Source organism: Trachymyrmex cornetzi, unplaced genomic scaffold (assembly GCF_001594075.2).
Source record: "Trachymyrmex cornetzi isolate Tcor2-1 unplaced genomic scaffold, Tcor1.1 scaffold2089, whole genome shotgun sequence".
In the NCBI taxonomy this organism is placed as follows: Eukaryota; Metazoa; Arthropoda; class Insecta; order Hymenoptera; family Formicidae; genus Trachymyrmex; species Trachymyrmex cornetzi.
In genome coordinates this window covers 18021-26362 of record NW_017296731.1, presented here as the reverse complement: position 1 = coordinate 26362, position 8342 = coordinate 18021, and the positions used below count along the sequence as shown (strand labels likewise).

The 8342-nt window shown below is 32.5% G+C and overlaps 1 pseudogene; it reads left to right on the top strand.

Annotated features, from left to right (window-relative positions):
• The first annotated feature begins 2236 nt into the window (after positions 1 to 2236).
• On the top strand, positions 2237 to 3042 carry LOC108759839 (uncharacterized; annotated as a pseudogene).
• Positions 3043 to 8342: the final 5300 nt, after the last annotated feature.

The window sequence follows — 8342 nt, the reverse complement described above, 5'->3', positions numbered from 1 at the left end:
GCGGATAAAAGGAAGATATCATCTTGATGCTATAATTTGTTTGACTTTATTTGGATGTACTATAATCCTTTCTGACTACTTTGCATCATGCACTTTACATCATGCGTTTCTTATTGTTAGCGACATCCTTTAATTTAATGTTTATCATGTGATAATGTTTATATAGACTGAAGAGGACTTCTGTATGAGTCGAAACGTTTCGAATATTAAATATTATATTGAAATAACTTTACATTAATAAAATTAGTCATCTTTTAAAGCTTGTATATTACCGTTTAATCCTTTGTTTAAAACATAACAAGCGTTGAATCTTTACTTTATATTTTTTAAATCATATTTTAAATAAATAAATAACCAAAAACAAACATTTAACGTTATATAAACGTTTAAAAAAAATTTAATAAACATTAAATAAATGTTTCTTTAAACCATTATTTCAAACAAATAATTAATGTGAAATGGACATTTACTAAACGTTAAATAAATGTGAAATAAATGTTTCATATCATCACATTTTAAATAAATAAATAATGTAAAATAAATATTTTATAAACATAATGTAAAATAAATATTAAACAAACATTTAAAAAATGTTTCTTTAAACATTTATTTCAAATGAATAATTAATGAAAAATAAATATTTAATAAACGTTAAATAAACGTTAAAAAATGTTTTTTCAAACCACTATTTCAAATAAAAAATAAATTCAAAATAAACATTAAATAAACGTTTAAACAATGTTTCTTCAATCATTTATTTCAAGTGAAAAATTATAATGTAAAATAATGTTTATTAAAATCTGGAGACACTGGTAGTGTCTCGGCGCTAAGCTACGCGCAGCTCCACTACCGTGGCTACTTTGCGCGAGCCGGCGAGTTGCGGCAGATCGAGATTATCGGATCTCAATAAGGGCTGAACCAATCAAGTTCTAAGTGTCCTCAATCGATTGCAATCGCTCGGGATATATAATGAAAGTGTTTTTACTTTTTCTCTACGTGCTCTACGAGCGGAGATATTGTGACGCAAAATACGAATCTGAAACTTTTATATTAAGAAACGTCATTGTCGTCGTCGACGTCATCGTCGTCGCCGCTACAAAGTGGTGGGGATAATGTCCTTTTGAAATTTTTGGCGCAAGAAGCAAATGTGGCGCTAGCAATGTGCATGATCACATCACACATGTGTTTGTTTTCTGTGGCTGTTGATTAGGTTAGGAAATCCTTCACATCGATGGCATAGAGGAACACGTAAGTGATTTTCTACTTCTACATACACAAATTAGAGACTTGCTCGACACGTTTTTACACGAAATGAACGAATCTGGCAAAAAAAAATGTATCGCTTTACCCCGTGGACCGAGATATATTAATCATTAAAATTGATCACTATTCAGGTTAGGAAATCCGTCATATCGATGGCATAGAAGGACATGAGAACATGTAATTGAAACTAGAATAAGTATTTTCTGCTTCAATTACACAAATTCTCTGCTTTAAAATCACATTCTTCGTTTTTATTTTTACAACAGAGTATTTGTCTTGATTAAATATTCGTCTGTAAAGCAGAAAATTTGTTTAATCTATGCCATCGATGCAACAGATTTCCTAATCTGGATATCTGTCAACTTTAATTAAAGCAATTAATAACTCGGTTCGCGGGGCAAAGCGATACATTTTTTATGTAGTGCAAAAATACGTCGAATGAATCTATTTTATTGTATCAACCTCGAGGAGGTGAGGAGGCTAAATTCGACAATTACCGAATGTTGGTGTCTTGCATAAACCTAATTATTTAGTGCATTATAATTCGACCTTGTACGTACATTATTATGTAACTTGTAATGTGTGTATTTCTAGAATTTTTCAACTGTGAGACAGACACTGAGATATGCAATGACACATATCGGTTCACGTATGAAAGAAGATTCTCTACTTTTCTTAGATGTGCTTGTACAAAATTGTAATAGTGCGGGCGCGCGCGCGTTGGCGAAAGATAGTCATAAAATATTACCTAATTTTTTGGGTATATATGTTGTAGGTTACATAAAATGATGAAGGTAGCCCTGTGTGGCACAATTAATAACAATGTTACGTTCCAAAAGTACTGATGTAAAATGGAGAATTAAAGTTCTGGAATGTTTAGCTAATTTATTTACCTCTATTTTTTGTTAACTACAGGAATTTACCTCTATTTTTTGTTAACTAGAGGAAACTTTGTACAGGTACACAATCGATTATGCCTCCGTTTGCGAATCTCGACGAAGATATGATCACGATAGATAATTGTGAGAAAGAAACCTTACCTATAGAATTTATTGATGCCACTATTGTCTGATATTTAACTTGAAGTATGTCCAGATGAGAAAGTTGAGAGTTACACAGAGATTACAATTTTGAGTAAAACAGCTGCATTATTGAAAAATATTGTAATTATGCAATTGATTGTAGAATACATTGATTGGATCAGGATGATTATAGCGTCAAACGTATGAAGCGTTGGTTTAAAGGTACGTTTCATAATGCATCTAATGATGAAAAATTTCTTGTCGAGGTTGTGGTAAAGTAAAATCTTTTTAATGAATTCTCAATCATGTAATTTACGTAAGAATGTTTGGAACAAAATTTGGAACTTTGTCAAATTCACGTAAGGTTACATCTCTGTTTAACCGCAACGAACAATTTCCCAAGTCTGTCAGGAGCTATTGCATATCCATTCTGAAGTATTATTAAGTAATATTATTAAGTAATATTATAAGTAATATTATAAGTAATATTATTATTATCTAATTATTATTATGTATGAGGCCTTTTTTATGAAATTCATTTTTTAGGTATTATTCAAAATTGGTGCAACTCGTCGACTTTACCTCAACTGACTAAACTACTAAAAACTTTAATTTTGAAAGCTGGACCAGTTTGGTATAGCAATTGTATTAATTTGAATCATACTTTAAAGACTGATTATTGAGGCATCTTCTCGTTTGCCTAAGAATTATTGGTGACATTATGTTGAACAGCAATTTAAATAAGTTGCACAGATAATCGTTTTAAATAAAAAGTAAAAACTGTAAACGGTGGATAATATAATTTTTACCATTTTACGTGATAGAGTGAATGCACCATTTGTGGCCATTATTCAGTTAATCCCTTGTAGAAGTTTAATATCATACTTTGAGATGGAATTTACGTAAGAATGTTTGGAATTTTGTTTATATAATTATTATTATGTATGAGGTCTTTTGTACGAAATTCATTTTCAGTATTATTCAAAATTGGTGTGACTCGTCTACTTTATCTCAACTGATTAAACTACTAAAAACTTTATTTTTTAAAGCTGGACCAATTTGTTGTGGAATACATTGATACGTTGGATCAAGATGATTATAGCCATGGTATAAATACAAAGGTATGCTAGACCGGTGGACGAGTTTAGGAGAACTCTGCGCATCACCTTGCATACAAGCATCACATTCATACAATCTCGGTTACGTTCGGAGCACTTAGGCCGGCTAAAATATGGCTGCAATGACGGCTTGGAGCCGTTCCGTATGGCTACAATATGGGTTTGTGCAGAGAAAAAATGCAAAAATAATTACCGAAATAATGCAGAAATAATTACACAAATTTATACTTGTTACTCATCATTCTCATAAAATCCTTTTGCTTATTTTAATGAATTGACGCGCTACCATAGTTTATTTCATTTTTAACCATTTGGATTTGCCGCGTAATGATAACGTAGTCATGACGGAGGCAAGATGCCAATACTCATTGGTTGGTGAGCGTTACCATGCGCAAAAGCACTGGTCAAGCATATCCTTGTATTTATACCATGATTATAGCGTTAAACGCGAGGGGGTAACAACTTAATGTAATCGTGGGACAGAGTCCTCGAAATCATTATAAAATTCATATGAAATCTCTATGTATAATCCGATAATTACATATGCAACCACGATAAATCATAGTATAATATTAAATAAATTCCTATATTTTACCAAATGACTTGATATACAGTGAAAAAAATTATTTGTAATCAGATGAAATCATATGATGTCATGTAATCTGTGGGACAATATTTCAACTAGTGGTTACCCCCTCGGTTAAACGTACATATAGGCAACCGACTTACTGAGTATATTATATGTTATTTATACAAACGTACATTTTTAAAAAAAGGTAAAAAAAGCGTTAAGCATGCGTGCTTTTCGTGAAGAATCATTTGGGCCGATTTCACCGAGGGGGTAACCACTAGCTGAAATATTGTCCCACAGATTACATGACATCATATGATTTCATCTGATTACAAATAATTTTTTTCACTATATATCAAGTCATTTGGTAAAATATACGAATTTATTTAATATTATACAATGATTTATCGTGGATGCATATGTAATTATCGGATTATACATAGAGATTTCATATGAATTTTATAATGATTTCGAGGACTATGTCCCACGATTACATTAAGTGGTTACCCCCTCGGGTTTCGCCAACTCTAATTACTTCATTGGCCGTGGAACTGACTAATTGTGTTTGCTATTTAGTAGAATTAACCACTCATGATTGACAGTTAATCACCGATTCGGCTTAATCGAGTTCATGAAACCGGTCCTTTCTATATAATACTAAGTATCCAAGCCAGTTAATAGTAGCTTTAATTTTTTTTCAAGGATACTCTTATAATGATATGTATCATTCGAATAAAAGATTTAATATCAACAAAACTGGCGACAAGTTAAATTCCATGTAATTCGGATACGAAATTATACAAATAATATTAACTTTAATGATATCATTCTTATAAAAGATTTGATATCAAGAACTGACGCAAAGTTAAATCCCATTTCTTTGTACCATGGCAAATTAAATAAATAATAAATATTAATCTTATATGTATCATTTGTATAAAAGAATTGATATTAACAACTGCGGCGCCAAGTTAAATTCTACTATCAAAATAAAAAAGTAAACACCAAGTGGTACTATCATATTATTATTTACTTAATCCAAATGGTATTATCTTTAATTTTCATGAAACCTAAGTATACGTATGAACATCTTATTCAAGGATCTTCCTATTCAAATCCAAATGATTTAAATTCTTCTTAAATGAAATTATTATAACACAATTCACACACATAAAGACATTTCCTCTTCCAACTAAAGTAGTGGTTATTTAATTCTCTTTCAAAATATTATTCAAAACATTATCACAAATTTAAATAGAAAAATTTTTCATGTAAAAACACTTGGCGCTGCCAGATTGAGTAAGAAAAACTATAAAAATTATTTAAAATTAGAATGGTAATTAATAAATAATAAAAGGTAAGTATAATTTAAAAGTAATAATAAAAGTAAAAATAAATTTAATCTTAACTTTACACTGAATAGGAATAAATTTATTATTTATTTCTTTTTCATATAACGCATGTTTACAAATCTAAATATATTTTTCTCAGACTTAAACATAATAATATTCACAACGTTCATAATTTACACGACTCTATAACTCAATCGCATATCTACGCACACTAGATACTTTAACTCTCATTGGGATTGCTTCATATTTTTTTATTTTTTTAAATATTTATATTTTTTAATATGATTCTAATTTTCCTTGTTAATATGTTATTTTTTTAAATATTACATTTTTTAAGTATTACATTCTTATTTTTCTTATTTTTCTAAATATTACATTCGTATCTTAATACTATGTTATTATATCGAGATCGAGATCTAGCAGCGCCAATTTTTTATGTAAGTGTTCTTACATGAAAAATTTTACTATTTAAATTAAATTTTTTCATTTTATACGTGTTAGGAATCGAGGGTTACAGAATACAATTTCCACACACTATGCTTGTACACAAGATATATTATGCGGCTTTCTCACACAACTTATACAATTAACAGAAACGTTGCCTGAACTTAAAAGAAAAATCTATTACATGTACGACGGACGCCACCAGAAGAAGAACATGGAAGAGCATAGAGAGTGTATATTATAGATTGGAAACTTTACGTATAAACCTTATCTATCGCCCTCTATCTAAGTGTTACTAGATCTAGTTATAATGTCCATTAGCACAAATGGATCCACTATTCTGACCCCCTCTGTCGATGTGTGCTATACAACTACAAACCTCCCGTTCATTTTTATTCTAGCTGTAACATGGAAATACAATTAACGTGTTTAACTCTCGATAAAGATTTAGTTAAAATATCTGTAATCATGGATTCTGATTTTAGGTACTGAATTGTTATTATTTTCTTTTCTACGAGTTCTCTAGCGAAGTGATACCCGATATCTATATGTTTACTTCGCTTATGAAATACCGTATTTTTAGATAATTCTATTGCGCTTCGATTATCACAATATACACTAATAGAATCTTTCACAAACTTTTCAAACCCCATGTACGTTAAGAGTCTCTTTATATATAAATATCTCTCGCGATACTTCAGCAAATGCAGCATACTCTGCCTCCATAGTTGAGAGAGCCACTGAAGCCTGCTTTTTCGACTTCTAACTAACTGATCCATTGGCTAGTATGATAATGTTCCTTGTGCATGATCTCCTGTCATCTATATCTCCAGCCTAATCCGAATCAGTGTAAGCTGTAAGATTATCTTGGTTTTTGATGTATTTGATACTGTAGTGAGGTGTTCCTTTTAGGTACCTTAATACTCCCTTTGCTAAGGACCAACGCTGCTCTCCTGGTTCAGTGTAAAATCGACTTAATGTGCTGGCAACAAATGCTATGTCTGGACGTGTAGCGTTGGCAAAGTAAATGAGCCCGCCGACTAGCTCTCTGTATGGTCGATTCTTCATTCCTTCACGTTCCTTTTCTGATATCAGACTCATTTCCTTCGTAATTCTTGTGTTTGTTTCTATCGGCATCGATACCGTTTTCGCATCGTTCATGTTAAATTTCGTTATTAACTCCTCAATGTATTTCTGTGAAATATAAATGCTTCCAGTTAGGCTTTGTCGTTCAACATTTATTTCTAGAATGTTATGTATCGGTCCAAGATCTATCATTTTGAATGCTGTCTTTAACTTAGACTTTACAACTTCTAGTTTTTCGATTTTTCTCGACGCTAGTATTAGATCGTCGACGTAAATTAGCATGATACTATCTTCCCTTTCACCGAATATATGGTATACATACATGGATCCGCCATTATATTCTTGCCTCCGTTATTTGTTACGTATTTGTCAAATGTTTTATACCATTCGCGCCCGGACTGCTTCAAGCCATATAGAGGTTCGATCAATTTACAAATTTTCGATTCTTTACCTTTCTGGACATATCTCTCGGGCTGCTCATATACACCTCTGAGAGCTCGCCCTGTATATAAGCGGACACAACGTCCATTTGATGAACATGCATCTCCTGGTTAACAGATACTACGAGAAGAGTTCTTATAGTTTCATACCTAATGAACGGTGCGAATATCTCCTGATAATCCACTCCTTCCTGTTGCGCATGCCTTTGTATAATCAATCTGGCCTTGAATTTTTCGATTTCTCCATTTTGATTAGCTTTGGTCCTAAAAACCCAATGGTTTGATAGAACTTTCTTGTTCTTCGGTCTAGGTACTAGGATCCAAGTCTTGTTTTCTCGTAAACTTTTGTATTCATTATCCATGACGGCTAGTCATGCTTCGCTATCGTCTCCATTTAATGCTTCTGGAACGGATGCTGAATCAGGGATTCTGCTGTTGTGTGTTTGGTAGATTTTCTTTGGTCTGCCTGGCTAGCCCGTTTTCAATAGCTTTGGACATCCTCGCTGGCGACGAATTTCACCGTCTTTTTCACTAAGTATACTTTGTGGTTTAATTTCCGTTGTAGATTCTGCCGCTTCTGAGTCCTTATCTTCCCTGCACTCTTGATGTTCCTTGTCTTGTGAATCTTGATGGTCTTCATCTTGTGAGTCTAATTGCTCTAGTGGAGCTTAGCTTGGCGTATTTGCTTCCTTGTCATTTAACGCAACTAAGAGATCTTCTGTTAATTCGTTACTTGGATCTGGTTTCTCGAAGAATCTTACATCCCGCACCTTAATTACTGTTCTCGTTCCGGGTTTCCAAAGCCGATATGCTTTAGATTCCTCCGAATATCCGATCAGGACGTATTCGTCACCTTTCGGCTGGAATTTTTCTCTTCTTTGCGCTTTGTTCAGTACAATTACCTTAGATCCAATAATTCTGAAGAATCCGACGTAAGGTTTGCTTCCCGACCATGCCTCATACGACATTTTTCCGCTTAGTGTCTTCGTAGAACATCTATTTCTGATGTATGTAGCTGCATTGATAGCTTCTGCCCACAATGATTG